Source organism: Helianthus annuus, chromosome 15 (genome assembly GCF_002127325.2).
Source record: "Helianthus annuus cultivar XRQ/B chromosome 15, HanXRQr2.0-SUNRISE, whole genome shotgun sequence".
NCBI lineage: Eukaryota > Viridiplantae > Streptophyta > Magnoliopsida > Asterales > Asteraceae > Helianthus > Helianthus annuus.
In genome coordinates, this window is record NC_035447.2 from 145,911,884 (window position 1) to 145,928,106 (window position 16,223).

Consider the following 16,223-nt stretch of genomic DNA (forward strand, 5'->3'; position numbering starts at 1 on the left):
TAACAATAAAAAACGCTAACTGTGATTATAAAAGTTACTAGATTAATTAGTAAAAGATTATTAAGTTGCAAGAACATGAAATTGGGACTTCAAAATTAATATTGGGCTAAAACAATAAATGTTGGGCTTAAATAACATAAATATTGGGCTAGGCCCAATATCTTAAATACATGGGCAAAGGCCGATTCCAATAAACACTTAAATAAGCCCACTTTAATAAATAACATGGGGGCCCGAATACAATAATAAAATGGGCTAAGCCCAATAACTAAAAGGCATGGGCTAGGCCCAAAGACAAAATACATGGATTGAGCCCAATAACACTACAATGTGGGCTAGGCCCAATGTAAATTACATGTATATTTTTTTATAAATATATATTGTAAAAATACGTTATAAATACGGTATACCTATAATACGTATAAGACGGTATACCTACATGTATAAATACGGTATACTCGCACGTATAATACGGTGAACCTACACGTATAAATACGGTATACCCACACATATAAACACGATATACGTACACGTAGAGAACACGCAAATACAAGTATAGATACGGTATATGTATAGGTATAAAATACTCAAGTACACGATGATGTACTCACATACACTTGTTGAAGTGTACTCTCACAAGGACGTCGTACACGTACGACAGCGTGTCTACGACGTTAAAAATAAATATTTTTTACACTTGAATCCATAAAAGATATGCGTTTATATTTGTGTAACAAATATAAAGTCTTGAATTAAGTTATACAAGAAACAAATGCCGACATATTATTAAACACACAAGTGTTCCAAAATTAAATGAAAATAATAAACGTTCAAGATGAGCAACGAGTACAAGGTCTAAATGAGACTGAAGTGTCTAATGGAGTTAGAACACTTATAGGTTGACTCGCGTTTACGGAACACGTTGATTGAATATCTCTCTCTCTCTCTCTCTCTCTCAGGAACGCAAAGCAGTGAGTTCATGTCCCCCTTTTCTCTTAGCTGTTTTCGGCTTTATAACTCTCGGGGGTGAAATACATGTTTCATATGTTTCAATGGTATGATTTGGCTATGAAATGAACTATTAGATCATGTGAGGATAGGCTGAAACTGAAATGCCAATAACTCTCATAAGAAACATGGACAAAGGTTAGATCTAACGGGTAAGGCCGAGCTTCACTCATGGTCCATTTGTGAATACTTAGAGTGCTTTTGTGTCCCAGTCGAGGTGATTCGACAACAGTCAAGGTGATTTGACACAGTCAAGGTGATTCGACACAGTTAAGGTGATTCGACACAGTCGAGGGGATTCGACACTTATAATAGCCCACTCGGTTTGGGTACTCCCTATGTCTTCACATACATTAATATCCTTGCAAAACATTAATTGACCTGTTCATAGACGCTTTACATACCTGTTTTCAAAGGAATCTCTCAAATGTTTACAAGTTTATTGGAACGCATACAAAACACATGAACTCGCTCAACTTTTATTGATGTTTTCAAAATTACATGTATTTCAGGAAACAAGATGGATCTTGGGCGCGGGTGTTGTTTTCAAGATGTAAATTTCAAGTTTAGATGTCATCCACTTTTGTTGGTTTGTAACTTAACCGGAGGTCATGTTGATTGAAACTTAAATGACTTGTGTTTGTAATGTTTTAAACTTTATATGGATGAACATCATTTTAATCATATAGTTGTTTGTTATAATCGAATGCAGTGAAAACTGATCAAGTCACACGCACACGCTTCCGCAAAAGTCAGGGTGTGACAACTGTAACTAACAAATAATTAGTTAATAAAACACATAATTACAAAATGAAAATAAGAAATTTTAAGTATTTCCCCAAATACTTTAATAGGCTTAAATCAGTAGTAAGCTTAAATCAGTGGCTCTGATACCACCTTTTCCTGTCACGGCCCTCGGCCCCGGTTTGACCCGGTCTCGAGCCGCGAGGCAGGAAATCCCGTGGTATTTAATTTAGGCGACAGCGGAAGTATTTAATACAGGATCTTTTAATATTAAAAATGCCCGTTTACATAATTTAGGGATAAAACCCCGTAATTTACATTAACATGATTTCACTGGGAAATCTTTATTTCTCAAAACATGTTTCTCTTATTTATTTATATTGAGCCACTCCTTTAAGCTTGTAGTGCTTCACGGCACTTTTCCTGGTTTACAACAGATCACCTGAAACATGTTTGAAAAATTTTGTCAGCGGGAAATACTGAGTGAATCATTCATTTTACTGAAAACGACACATTTGCTATAATTCACAGTATTAAGGGTGATTACAATGTTTGTGATATCAACCAACTACCCACAGTATTTGTCACTCGACTACCCATTGGCTATCTCGTTGTCCAAATGGTGTCTGTGACTGTGGTCAGATCACCCCTTGGCTAACACGTTATCCAATTGTGACGGGAAATAAGTAATGTATACAAAACCCCACATACCGTCTGTAACTTGGTGATTACATAGACTTAATCCCTGTAATTATAACTTTGAAAATAATTTGGAGTTTTGTAAAACAGTTGATAAAAAGAGAATGACTCACATTGCAGATTTAACGAGCAGTGTATAAGCCTACTGATTAGCCTTGTTTAACCTAATTTAATCAATAATGCACACAAACTGGGTTAGTAACTAATACAGCAGTTACGACAATTCGCGTGATTAAAACCCTCACAACTAATGACAAAGTGCGATACTTAAACATCCAACGGATTTACAACGAACGACAGAGTATAATCCGTATTCGGATAGCACTCAAACATTCAAGTCAAAATCACGACGAATGACAAAGTATAACCCTAATGTGGGCAGCACTTAAACATCTGTTGGATAGTTTCAATCGATCGGACGTTGTATCGTAATAGCGATCGAGTTATTACCCTGTTTTGCGGCAGCGATTCGTGAATCGTGTGTGTTTAGGACTGTTTCTGCTATAACTCAGCGTACACTTTGAGTTTTTACGTCGTTTCAGTGCCAAAATTCAATTGCCAATGCCCTCTATTTAAACACGAATTTTGACCCCCCTCGCGTGATGCGAGGGGTACCCCTATGGGCGTCGCGTGGCGCGAGGGGTCATCCTACTCCATTGGGTAGCCCTTTGCGTATGTAGCCTTGCTGAGTTGACAGATTCACAAAATTCGAATTTGACAACAAGTTATTAAGATAATCGTTAGCTAGGGTTTACCCCCCTGAGTTTTAGGGGCCCTGATCCTGATTCTGATTGTTCTGAAAATTTTAGGGTTTATGCAGAATTACTTGGGTTTCTCAATTAGGGTTTCCATATGGGATAATTAACATAATAGGTATTGATTTTAGTGAGAGTTGTTACATCCTCCCCACCTTAAGAAAAATCTCGTCCTCGAGATTTACTGGTCTAAATGAGGATATTTCCGCTTCATTTCTGATTCCAGCTCCCAAGTGTATTCTGGTCCTCTTTTTGAATCCCACTTAACTTTGACTAATACTAGTCGTTTGTGTTTAAGAAACTTGACTTTCTTGTCTTCTATTTGCAATGGTTTCTCCACAAATTTCAATTTTTCATTTATCTCTATATCTTGAAGAGGTACTACCAGGGATTCGTCTGATAGGCATTTCTTGAGATTGGATACATGAAACACATCATGTACTCCAGCTAGTTCTTCTGGTAGTTGTAATCGATAAGCAACTGGTCCTATTCCTTGCCTCACTGGAAATGGTCCTATGTATCTTGGACTCAGCTTTCCTTTCTTACCAAATCGTACTACTCCTTTCCAAGGAGAGACTTTCAAAAGTACTTTGTCTCCGATTTGAAATTGTAATGGCTTGCGGCGATTGTCTGCATAGCTTTTCTGGCGATCTCTAGCAGTCTTCAATCTTTCTTTGATTTGAGTTATCTTGTCAGTGGTTTCTTGCACAATTTCAGGTCCTGATAATTGACTTTCTCCTATTTCTGCCCAACAAACTGGAGTTCTGCACTTACGTCCATATAGTGCTTCAAATGGAGCAGCTTCGATACTTGAGTGATAACTATTGTTATAGGAGAATTCAATTAAGGGTAAGTGGTTATCCCAATTACCACCGAAATCAATTACACATGCTTGGAGCATGTCTTCCAAGGTTTGTATTGTCCTTTCACTTTGTCCGTCTGTTTGAGGATGACATGCAGTACTTAAATTTAGTCGGGTTCCCATTGCTTCCTGGAAGCTAGTCCAGAAATGGGAAGTGAAACGACTATCCCTATCCGATACAATGGAAAGTGGAACTCCATGTAAGGATACTACTTCCTCTACGTACAACTTGGCTAACCTTTCCATGCTAAAGGTTTCCTTCATAGGTAGAAAATGAGCTGATTTGGTTAATCGATCCACAATTACCCAAATTGCATCATTACCTTTTGGTTTTGGGTAACTTAGTAACAAAATCCATTGTTATGAGTTCCCATTTCCATACAGGCATTTCTAACTGTTGTAGTAGTCCTGAAGGTTTCGGATAGCACTCAAACATTCAAGTCGAAATCACGACGAATGACAAAGTATAACCCTAATGTGGGCAACACTTAAACATCTGTTGGATAGTTTCAATCAATCGGACGTTGTATCGTAATAGCGATCGAGTTATTACCCTGTTTTGCGGCAGCGATTCGTGAATCGTGTATGTTTAGGACTGTTTCTGCTATAACTCAGCGTACACTTTGAGTTTTTACGTCGTTTTAGTGCCAAAATTCAATTGCCAATGCCCTCTATTTATACACGAATTTTGACCCCCCTCGCGTGACGCGAGGGGTCACCCTACTCCATAGGGTAGCCCTTTGCGTGTGTAGCCTTGCTGAGTTGACAGATTCACAAAATTCGAATTTGAAAACAAGTTATTAAGATAATCGTTAGCTAGGGTGTACCCCCCCCCCCCCCCGAGTTTTAAGGGCCCTGATCCTGATCCTGATTCTGATTGTTCTGAAAATTTTAGAGTTTATGCAGAATTACTTGGGTTTCTCAATTAGGGTTTCCTTATGGGATAATTAACATAATAGGTATTGATTTTTGTGAGAGCTGTTACATGTTAGTACCTGTTGATGCAGATTTTGTGTCCGATGCTTGTCGAATAGATTAGTTATTATTTTACGCTGAATTTGTAATAGTTAGTGAAACGGTCTATCGAACGTGTATAGACCCGCTCGTTTGAAGTGGTCAAACGAGAGGGTTATTCGGTTGACCGTGTGTGTTTGCTAGACAAATTATGGTTGTATATGTTGGTGTCGAAGGATAAGGCATCGAAGGATTGTGTATCCTTCGATGAGCTCGAAAGATATCCATCGAAGGTTGAAGATGGACCTCGAAGGATATGGCATCCTTCGAGGTATGTGTGAATCTTTCGAAAGATGGATGGTCGATAGATGATCTATCGGCCAGTCAGTTTGATCCTTCGACCGTGCAACCTGTGTTTGGTATAAATACCAACACCTTGTCATTTGCAACACAAGAGTGAGAGCACAAGTGTGTGCAAGAGAGTGATAGGAGGTTTGAGACCTCACCGGGAGAAATCACCACTTGGTTTCTCCCCGGATGTATACTTCTTTGGTATTAGTTCGGATTCCATGTAATCGGGCCGACTTGTAATGTTTACTACCGGATTAATACAAAGTTTGTTTGTTTATCCTCTCTATCTTCTTCCATCTATGAACATGAACATGAAAATCACGGAATCGATCCCGAAACACGGACCTACAATTGGTATCAGAGCCATGGTGCCCGATTTAGTAAAACTAACCGTTTACTAAGTCACATGTGCTCTAGATCTGTGATTTTTGTGGGTTTTTGTTCAAGATGTAAAAATGGTGAAAATGAGAAAAACTCAGATCTGGACCCGAATATTCAGATCTGTGATAAAACGAGTGTTGGGTTTTATGTTTTTCTCTAAAATACTCAAGTTTTCTTCATCAAAAATCGTTTACAAGTGTTTTCGTCAAATCTGCAGATCGAACAGTCACCGTGTTCTTGCTGTGTTCTTGATGTTCTTCACATCTTCATGTTTTGAAAGATGTGAAGAACTTCGAAAGGTCATCTGTTTGAATCGAAGGATCATTTTTACCCAACAACAATTTTCGAAAGTTAATCATTCACAACAGAATTGAAAGATCAGATGTCTTCGAAGGATTCTCTTTGGCTTCGAAGGGTCATCAAACAAGATGTTGAAGGACCACCTTATCACTTAAAAACTTCGACAGATCAACCTTAACCTCCTCACAATTTCGAAAGATCAACTTTACTAAACAAATTCGAAAGATCAGTTTTTGTTTAGTTTCGAAAGGCCATCTCAACAGAATCGAAAGGTCAACTTGATGTTTTCGAAGGATCATTCCATTTCTTTTTGAAGGATGATCTACTTCGAAGGATACTTTATGTCGAAAGGTTATCCTACAACTTCGAAAGATCAGGTAGATCTCGGAAGATCATCAACAACTTTGAAAGCTCAGACAGGTTTCGAAAGGTCAGATCATCATCTTCGAAAGATTGAACAGAAAGATTTCGAAAGATGAAAGGCTGCTCGAATGACGGCTGAGCATGTTGAATGATGTCGGCTGTTTGGAGTTGATCGGAGTTTGAATCTCCGATGAAGATGACGCTGCTGTTGTTCATCATCGAAGAAGAAGACCTAATTGTCTGGATGTGTGTGTCGCAGGGATAAAGGGAAGAAATATCGAAGAAGAGAGAGACACATGTTTGAGGTTGACTAAGGTTGAAGGATATTTGGGAAAATGAGAAGGTAGTTGTCGGCTGAAACAATTTTCTACAGCTAGGGTTTGGCAGTTCATGTTACATGGGCCTGTTACATTGTGCTTAATATTCATTACAATCAGTGGGCCAGCTTCGTTTATTGTTTACAGCAAGATAGAGACAAGGATTAATTTTTTTTATGGACCCACTCATACAATGATGGCATGTAGTGACTTTGGCTATTTGCTTACTTCATTTTAGTCCATCTGATGTAATATGGTGGGGCCTTAAATGTTTATGATGAAATGTCTCTACGTCTGATGTTGGAATGATTTGTTGATGGACCTGGTTTTAGTGGGCTTATACTAAGAAATCATGGTTAAGATTTTTTTTTGGGGGCCACCAACGCATCAACAGGTGTTTTGGTTGCAAGGATTTATGGGGTAGGAATTCTAAAATGTTTGTGGGCTGCTCTATTTCACTTTAATGTTTGGGACTAGAAAGTGAAAACATTAGAAGATGGTCGTTTAGTTGTTGTTGGGTCCACTACACGACAACATGATTGGGCCACAAGTCACGCATACATCATATTTGTTTCAAGTTTCTAGAATGAAACATGGAGTCGTGGACCCGTTTCTATTCGTGATTTGCAAAGTGGGGACGGGTGTTCGCAAAGATGATTTGAACCGCGCTTCGAAATTTCAACGTCAAAAATTCGTACGAATTCGGGAGCGCGCGGGATGATGCGGTATGATGAAAACAAGAGATGATGAAAACTTGATTGTTGAAAATGTGGGGTAGTCACGGTTACCGATGCAATGGCAAAACTGGTAACGCGACTATTATGGGCCAAAAACAACACGATATGTTCGCTTCCGCGCATCAGTATTTATGATTGTTACCGGTTATTCGGAAATGTTCGAAAGGATTTTGTTTATTGTCATATTCTCGCATTTGAAGACGAACGTATGAACCTGGAACGTCTATACCGGTCCTAACGAGTTCACAAAGTCTTTGGTCTTTGGGGGGATACAAGTCAGATCCTACGGGGTACCAGGGGACGTTCTTATTCAACTAGATTATGCAAAGAAGAAAGTCATGTTCGTGAATTTTCGGAACCGAGAACATTCAATGAAGATTGATGACAGTTCCGCTCAGTGGAGGGAATTGGTGAACATTTGGCGACAGTTTCTTTGAAGTGGAAAGAATCTGTTAAGGTTTAGAGATCTTACCAAAGAAATGGGGGGATAAAAATTTTCATTTGTTGAATTTCTTCGGTAAAATTCTAAACGCAATCACAGGTGGTAGAGTTTGTGATTTTCTGGTGAGACAAGGGGGTTCTGCGTGGAATGTTTTGCACAGAAAAGTGCATTACTTGGTCGATTCCACAAAGACGGTTTACAGAAGATAGTTTACCAGAAATCTCTATCAATGTAGTATGCTTGAAGATCAAGACTTGATGCAGTTGTTATAGAATGGAACCCTTATCAAATGCCGGTTGGAGTATTGGAAGATCAGCGGAAGATCGGTCAATTGAGTCCTTTGAGGAAATTGCACAACACTCAACACGGATGCGCATACTCTGAGGGGGAAGTTTTATACAATGAGCATCAAGATACTACTTACCTGGATCATCGGTCAAGGGGGAATTTGTCAACACAGAGAAGATGAATACTTGACTGAAGATTGATTGCAGTTGCATTTTCAGCATTCGACAGCAACGGACAAGGGGGAATTTGTTGATGCAGATTTTGTGTCCGATGCTTGTCGAATAGATTAGTTATTATTTTACGCTGAATTTGTAATAGTTAGTGAAACGGTCTATCGAACGTGTATAGACCCGCTCGTTTGAAGTGGTCAAACGAGAGGGTTATTCGGTTGACCGTGTGTGTTTGCTAGACAAATTATGGTTGTATATGTTGGTGTCGAAGGATAAGGCATCGAAGGATTGTGTATCCTTCGATGAGCTCGAAAGATATCCATCGAAGGTTGAAGATGGACCTCGAAGGATATGGCATCCTTCGAGGTATGTGTGAATCTTTCGAAAGATGGATGGTCGACAGATGATCTATCGGCCAGTCAGTTTGATCCTTCGACCGTGCAACCTGTGTTTGGTATAAATACCAACACCTTGTCATTTGCAACACAAGAGTGAGAGCACAAGTGTGTGCAAGAGAGTGATAGGAGGTTTGAGACCTCACCGGGAGAAATCACCACTTGGTTTCTCCCCGGATGTATACTTCTTTGGTATTAGTTCGGATTCCATGTAATCGGGCCGACTTGTAATGTTTACTACCGGATTAATACAAAGTTTGTTTGTTTATCCTCTCTATCTTCTTCCATCTATGAACATGAACATGAAAATCACGGAATCGATCCCGAAACACGGACCTACAGTACCAGATCTGAATTCTATCCAAGAGACTACAGATTTCAGGTTAAGCATGAACCACCGGCTCAAACCATTGACTGACCGGACTAGGGTGATTCCTGTCTGATTGGGTCACCTGGGTCTTGACGAGGTTCTGTTGTTTAGCACGTATCACCTTGTCTCGAATCAAAACTGCAAACTATCCAAAAACACCAAGTGTAAAGACGATCAGGTCGACTGGGACGGATTGTCGTCCGATCGGACAGCCATCCGATCGGACAACCACCCGATCGGCTTGCACCTTGGTCCCACACTTAACTTTTATTTCAACTTTTGAGGTTTGAACATCGAATGGATTGCCGTCCGATCGGATTACCATCCAACCATGTGATGTTTGGACTTCAACACTTAAACAATTTTCAACATGTTCAATACGTGCGGATTGCCACCTGATCAGATAGCCATCCGATCGAGTGACCATCCTGCGGTGAACTTGTTCTCAACTGAAGCCTCGCCAATCGGATCGCCGTCCGATCGAACCGCCATTCGATCGACCGACCTGAAGGGCAGAGATACATTTGGCTGGAGGAGGTTTAATTCCTTGGTCATATTGTCAATAGTCAAGGTATTCACGTCGACCCCGCAAAGATTGAAGCTGTTAAGAGTTGGGTTACGCCTAAGAACTCGTATGAACTTCGTTCTTTTCTCGGACTACCGGGCTATTATCGCCGATTTATCGAATGATTCTCTAAAATCGTTGTGCCGCTTACCTCCCTCACGCATAAAGATAAGCCTTTTCTTTGGGGAACTGAACAAGAGACTGCCTTTCAAACCCTCAAGCATATGCTTTGCAAGGCTCCCGTTGTCACTTTACCCGACGGAAACAACGACTTTATCGTCTATTGTGATGCCTCGAACCTTGGTCTTGGTTGTGTTCTCATGCAACGAGACAAGGTTATCGCCTACGCATCTCGTCAGCTCAAGATCCACGAGAAGAACTACACAACCCACGACCTCGAGCTAGGCGTGGTTGTTTTTGCGTTAAAGATCTGGCGACACTACCTGTATGGTACCAAGTGTACGATCTTCACCGATCATAGGAGCCTACAACATATCTTTGACCAGAAAGAACTAAATATGCGTCAACGCCGGTGTGTAGAACTTCTCAACGATTACGACTGTGAGATCCGTTATCACCTAGGCAAAGCAAATGTTGTTGCCGATGCTCTAAGCCGACGAAGCTATTTGCATAGCGCTCGTAATGTTCCCGCCCAACATCATCTCGAAACCCTCATCCGCGAAGCACAACATGCTTGTTTTACCGAACGCACTTTGAAGAAGGAAATGATTCTCAACGATGGAGCCCAGCTTGTAAATAAGTCGAATGGGATATTCCATTATCTGGACCGAATTTGGATCCCTAAGCGGACCAATTTACGACAGATTTTGATGGACTAAGCCCATAAGTCTCGATATTCTATTCATCCTGGTGCCGATAAAATGTACCAGGACCTTCGCTACAATTACTGGTGGCCGGGCATGAAGAGGGATATCGCTCTCTATGTTTCGAAGTGCCTGACTTGCTCGAAAGTCAAGGCCGAGCACCAAAGACCCTCTAGCTTACTCGTTCAACCCGAGATCCATATGTGGAAGTGGGAGAGTATAGCTATGGACTTTGTAACGAAACTTCCGCGCACGCCATCAAGTCACGACAGCATCTAGGTTGTCGTTGACCGTTTGACCAAATCTGCTCATTTTCTGCCGATACGAGAAGACTACAAGGTAGAAAGATTAGCCCGAATCTAAACCAAAGAGATCATCTGTCGACATGGGACGCCTCGCGACATCATCTCTGACCGTGATGCTCGGTTTTACCTCGCGTCTATGGGAAACGTTTCAAACAGCTCTTGGTACTACGCTTAATCTAAGTACCGCTTTTCATCCCCAAGACTGAGAGAACGATTCGTACCCTTGAAGACATGCTCCGTTCGTGTGTCATAGATTTCGGTGGTAATTGGGACGCATACTTACCTTTAGTCGAATTCTCGTACAACAACAGTTATCATTCCAGCATTCAAATGGCACCGTTTGAGGCATTATACGGAAGAAAATGTCGATCGCCTATTGTATGGCACGAGATCGGGCACTCGCAATTAACCGGTCCTGAGCTATTGCAAGAAACGACTGACAAAATCCTCTAAATTCGAGATAATCTACTGAAAGCTCGGAGTCGTCAGAAAAGTTACGCCGATAGACGACGCAAGCCCCTTGAATTTGACGTTGGCGCCCATGTATTCCTAAAGGTATCACCATGGAAGGGTGTGGTCAGATTCGACAAGAAAGGGAAACTCGCGCCTCGATATGTTAGACCCTTCAAGATTCTGGAAAGGATCAGAAAGGTGGCCTACAGACTCGAACTACCGGAGGAACTTAGCAACGTCCACCCGACTTTCCATGTGTCAAACCTCAGAAAGTGCCTGGCTGAGCATGATTTACATGTACCACTTGAGGATCTTCAAGTAAACGAAACACTACACTTCGTGGAGAAGCCTGTCGAGATCATGGACCGCCAAACCAAGTAGCTCAGACGCTCACACATTCCCATTGTGAAGGTTCGATGGGAAGGTAAACGAGGCGCAGAGTTCACTTGGGAACTCGAAAGCGACATGAAGGCGAAGTAATCGCAGTTGTTTGTTACGGCTTCAGCCTGATTTCGGGACGAAATTCCCTTAAGTAGGGGAGGGGAGGCTGTAACACCCCGTGTTTTGAAAGTCAAAGTCAAAGTCAAGATTGCAGTCAAAGGGAGACAAGATTGCTAATTGCGGTCTGTCACTCCTTGTTAAATTCTTGTTTTGAATTCTTTGACTTGTAGATAGTCTATTTATGTTTTTACGTTAGTTGTATTATGTGAAGTACTTGTTAATGTTCGAGGTTTAATCGATGTTCATCGCCTGTTTTATCGCTTATCGCATCGCAATCGCATGCGCAGCTCGAATTATGCGTTCTGGTTACTGTATTACGTGTGTGTGCCTTTTGTGTGTTACTTGTGCATGTTTATTTATGTTATGTTGTGTTGATCAATCAAAACGCAATCGCAATGCTATCGCAATCGAATCGCAGACGCTAAACGCAAGTTAATTATGATGATTGTATGTTAGATATAGTAGTTGGGATTAAAAGTAATATAAAATGGAACTCTATCGCATCGCAACGCTCAACAAGCGAATCGAAACAGCAAAACTCGTCGCGCCGAACACTCAAATCGAGTGGCCAACCGATCGAGTTGCCACACGATCGAGTTGCCACCCGATCGAGTTGCCACCCGATCGGGCTGCCACCCGATCGACCAGCCACTTTCCCCACTTTTCTTTTTGGGAAACCCTATAAATACCTCACTTGTCACATCATTTGATGTGACAGCTCCTCTCACTCGACCCAGCCGCTCTCAAGCCTTTTTCTCTCGATTTCTTGCGATTCTTGTAAGTTTTCAACCTAAATCTTGTACTTTCTTGATCTACACGCACTCCTACACCTTTCTATCTTTTGAATCTTAACTTTTAACCGTGAAATCACTAGATTTGAGGTGTTCTAGGATGATGTCATCATGGAGTTCTTATGGACTTCATGTTTTGCCTTCAATCCACCAAGGACAACTTAGATCTGGACGATTTCCACATGAATAAATAAAGATCTTGCATAGATCTGAACATATTCAAGGTGAAGAGGATTGAAAGATGGTTTTCTAACTTTCTTTCAACTCTTTTACACTCAATGCACTCAAAACCGATAGATTCGGAGCTTGGTCTGATCTTCTACTCATTCTTAGTAGTGTGTTAGTACCAGATCTGAATTCTATCCAAGAGACTACAGATTTCGGGTTAAGCATGAACCACCGGCTCGAACCATTGACTGACCGGACTAGGGTAATTCATGTCCGATCGGGTCACCTGGGTCTTGACGAGGTTCTGTTGTTTAGCACGTATCAACTTGTCTCAAATCAAAACTACAAATTATCCAAAAACACCAAGTGTAAAGACGATCAGGTCGACTGGATGGATTGTCGTCCGATCGGACATCCATCCGATCGAATTGCCACCTGATCGGACAGCCACCCGATCGGCTTGCACCTTGGTCCCACACTTAACTTTTATTTCAACTTTTGAGGTTTGAACATCGAACGGATTGCCGTCCGATCGGATTGCCATCCGATCGGATTGCCATCCGACCATGTGATGTTTGGACTTCCACACTTAAACAATTTTCAACATGTTCAATACATGCGGATTGCCACCCGATCGGATAGCCATCGGATCGAGTGACCGTCCTGCGGTGAACTTGTTCTCAACTGAGAAGCCTCGCCAATCGGATCGCCGTCCGATCGAACCGTCGTTCGATCGACCGACCTGAAGGGTAGAGATACTTCTCTATCTTTAAAATGCTACAACGAAAACTTCAAAAGGCAAACCATCATACACAACCACATCCTCACCAAACGAGTTGAAAATCCAATCGAATGGCCATCCGATCGGATGACCATCCGAACGGATTGTCATCCGATCGACTGACCATCCGATCGGATTGCCATCCGATCGGGTTGCCATCCGCCACACGGTGCAAAGTGCCGTTTATTTAACCGTTTTACATGTCGCTTATCGTTTATACTATCGTTCTGATCAGGCTAAACTCACTCTATCGCTCCCTTCAATCCATCATCGCTGTGAGTATACTCGAACCCTTTTTGCTTTACGCACTTATGGGTGTTACATACGTTACTTATTCTAAATCACATCGAACACATTACGCAATACTTTAACGCTAACCGCTACTGCATGTTATACGTGACTTAATGAATGCTTGTTTGTTATGTTTACACATGCATTGCTGTCTACCTGCCTTAGCAACGATAGTACTATAGTTTGGACTCAGCACCTATTCACTCAGGGGTTGTTAAGGACAATTAATCACATGATTCACAGTGGTGAATATGTATTACGAACTGCCTTGCGCAGTCAACCCGCAATCATTGGTATTGATAGGATCATGTCGATAACTAACGTGCTTCATTTCACACTGTATACGTGCTGGTTATGCGTAAACTATTTCAAACTCTATTATATCTATTAAACTTGTATGCTCACCTACTTTTACTTTAACGTATGTGGCAGGTGCTTAAGATGTTAAAATGCTTGGCTTGCTGTGAAATCGAGGCTAGGAAAGGTCTAGAAACAAATAAACAAATTGTCTATTTTGAAATCTGAGTTGTCGGATCAGTATTTGTTTATGAGTCAATTATTTGTAATAACTATTTTATTTGATATGTTATGGTATGGGACATGACGTTTTAAATATCTGGTAATTAATAGTTGTTATGGATACTCATGGACAATCTGTTTCGCTCAGTGCCGCGCCCCGATGTTTCCGCCATCGGTTGGGGTGTGACAGTAATGTCGATGGTTTGAAGGGGTAGCCAATAATGATCCTGAAACATATAGTAGTAGAAGAAGATTATGGTTTGATAAATTAATCATCGTGTCGCCTATGCTCATACTGTTATGGTTAATTTATACATAACAATAAAATTTTTATAAGTTACAAGTTACAACCGCTTTATAAAAATTGCACACAAATTTAGTTTTGTGCTTTGTTATTTTTATAACTTTAAAGAAATAATATCAATCAAAATCTAATATATACAACAAGAGAATTTCAAAAGAATGAAATAACATAAAGAGGGAAAAAAAACAAAAAGAACTTAACTTCATAAATACAAAGATAATCTTTATCATTACAACATTCAATCTGTTAAAGCTTAGAAAACATATCAAACCTAACACTAAACTTAGTTGTTATCCCAACACAACTTGAATGTTATGATCAAGTGATGATCAGGACATGCTTTTTCAATGCAAATATCATCTCTATACATCTTTGGAAACCCTTATGCCAGGTCTTTACAACAATATGTTGACTATAAACGTTTGTATGAAGGTAGTTTAGTTCCCACATGTAATATCTAGCATCATTTATAAGAAAAACTTTTGTGTAGTTGATTTCATACCGTTCCTTAAATACATATTCGTACACAAGGATCATCTCGTCAAATAATAAGAAAAAACCTTGGAAAGCATTTCAACTTCAGATCTAAACCAAGATTTTTTGTCGATGATCAGACACATCCTAAAATAAAATTTTGTTACGACATTTATAGGCCTTACCAAATCCACCAGATCTATTAAAGACCTTTGCATATTCACCACAAGCCTTCTTATATGCACAAATGGGAACATTTGAGCTATTGATGTTAGGATGTTTAACTCCCAGTTAAACGCCAACATAATTATGAAAGTAGTCTAGTCCACCTAAAACACTGAGTCAATCTTTAATCGTTGCAGCCCGTTTACAAAAGTAGGAACTTTGTAAAATTCTCCATATCTTCCATTTCCAATCATCATTTCACCGCAAAACCTTTAACTGCAGCCATATGTAAGAAAATCAGATCTGGTTTTGTTGAAATCGATGATGATAAGTTGCTAGCATAACCGATTTTAACGTACATAATCCTGATCATCGATTAAGATGTGCTCAGAAATTTTTGAGAATTAATATGATACATACAACCATGAATGATTGCAATTTCATTTAAACTACTTTTGATTTGCTCTATTTAGTGATTCAAACAAGCTAAAATACAGTTATGGAAGAACAGAAATATTTAAAGAAAACTAAAAAAAACTCACTTAAAAGATAGATCTTCGGCGGATCGGAAATCAAGAAAACTCACTTGAGGGATAGATCGACGACCGGTGAAGAAGCCGCTAGACTAATGAGTGAAGACAGATTACACAAAATAGGCTTAGGTATTTAAAGTGGTAGGGGGACAATGCTTAGTGCTTTTAAAAAGTAAAATAAAAAAGATGTAAAAAAACATTTTTTTTGCTACCTAATTAACTTTTTTAAAGATAATATACTTTTTTTATTATTTTTATATATTTCAGTTGGTAAAGGATTTTTTTTAAAGAAAACTTTAACTGAAAAACACCAACCCATAAGAAGAGGCAGGCAAACGAACAAGCTATATAATTACAAAGTTACGCCACTCGGTTTAAGAAATGGACCTAGCTTTTAATCTACTACTAATTCA

The 16,223-nt window shown here is 40.1% G+C and overlaps 1 long non-coding RNA gene across 1 annotated transcript; it reads right to left on the reverse strand.

The window, feature by feature from the left end:
• Positions 1-14,815: 14,815 nt before the first annotated feature.
• Positions 14,816-15,921, reverse strand: LOC110912644. Its single transcript, XR_002578080.2, has 2 exons — positions 15,820-15,921; positions 14,816-15,553 (listed from the first exon to the last, which is right to left on the reverse strand). It is a non-coding gene; the product is annotated as an uncharacterized LOC110912644 (long non-coding RNA).
• Between the last annotated feature and the right edge of the window lie 302 nt (positions 15,922-16,223).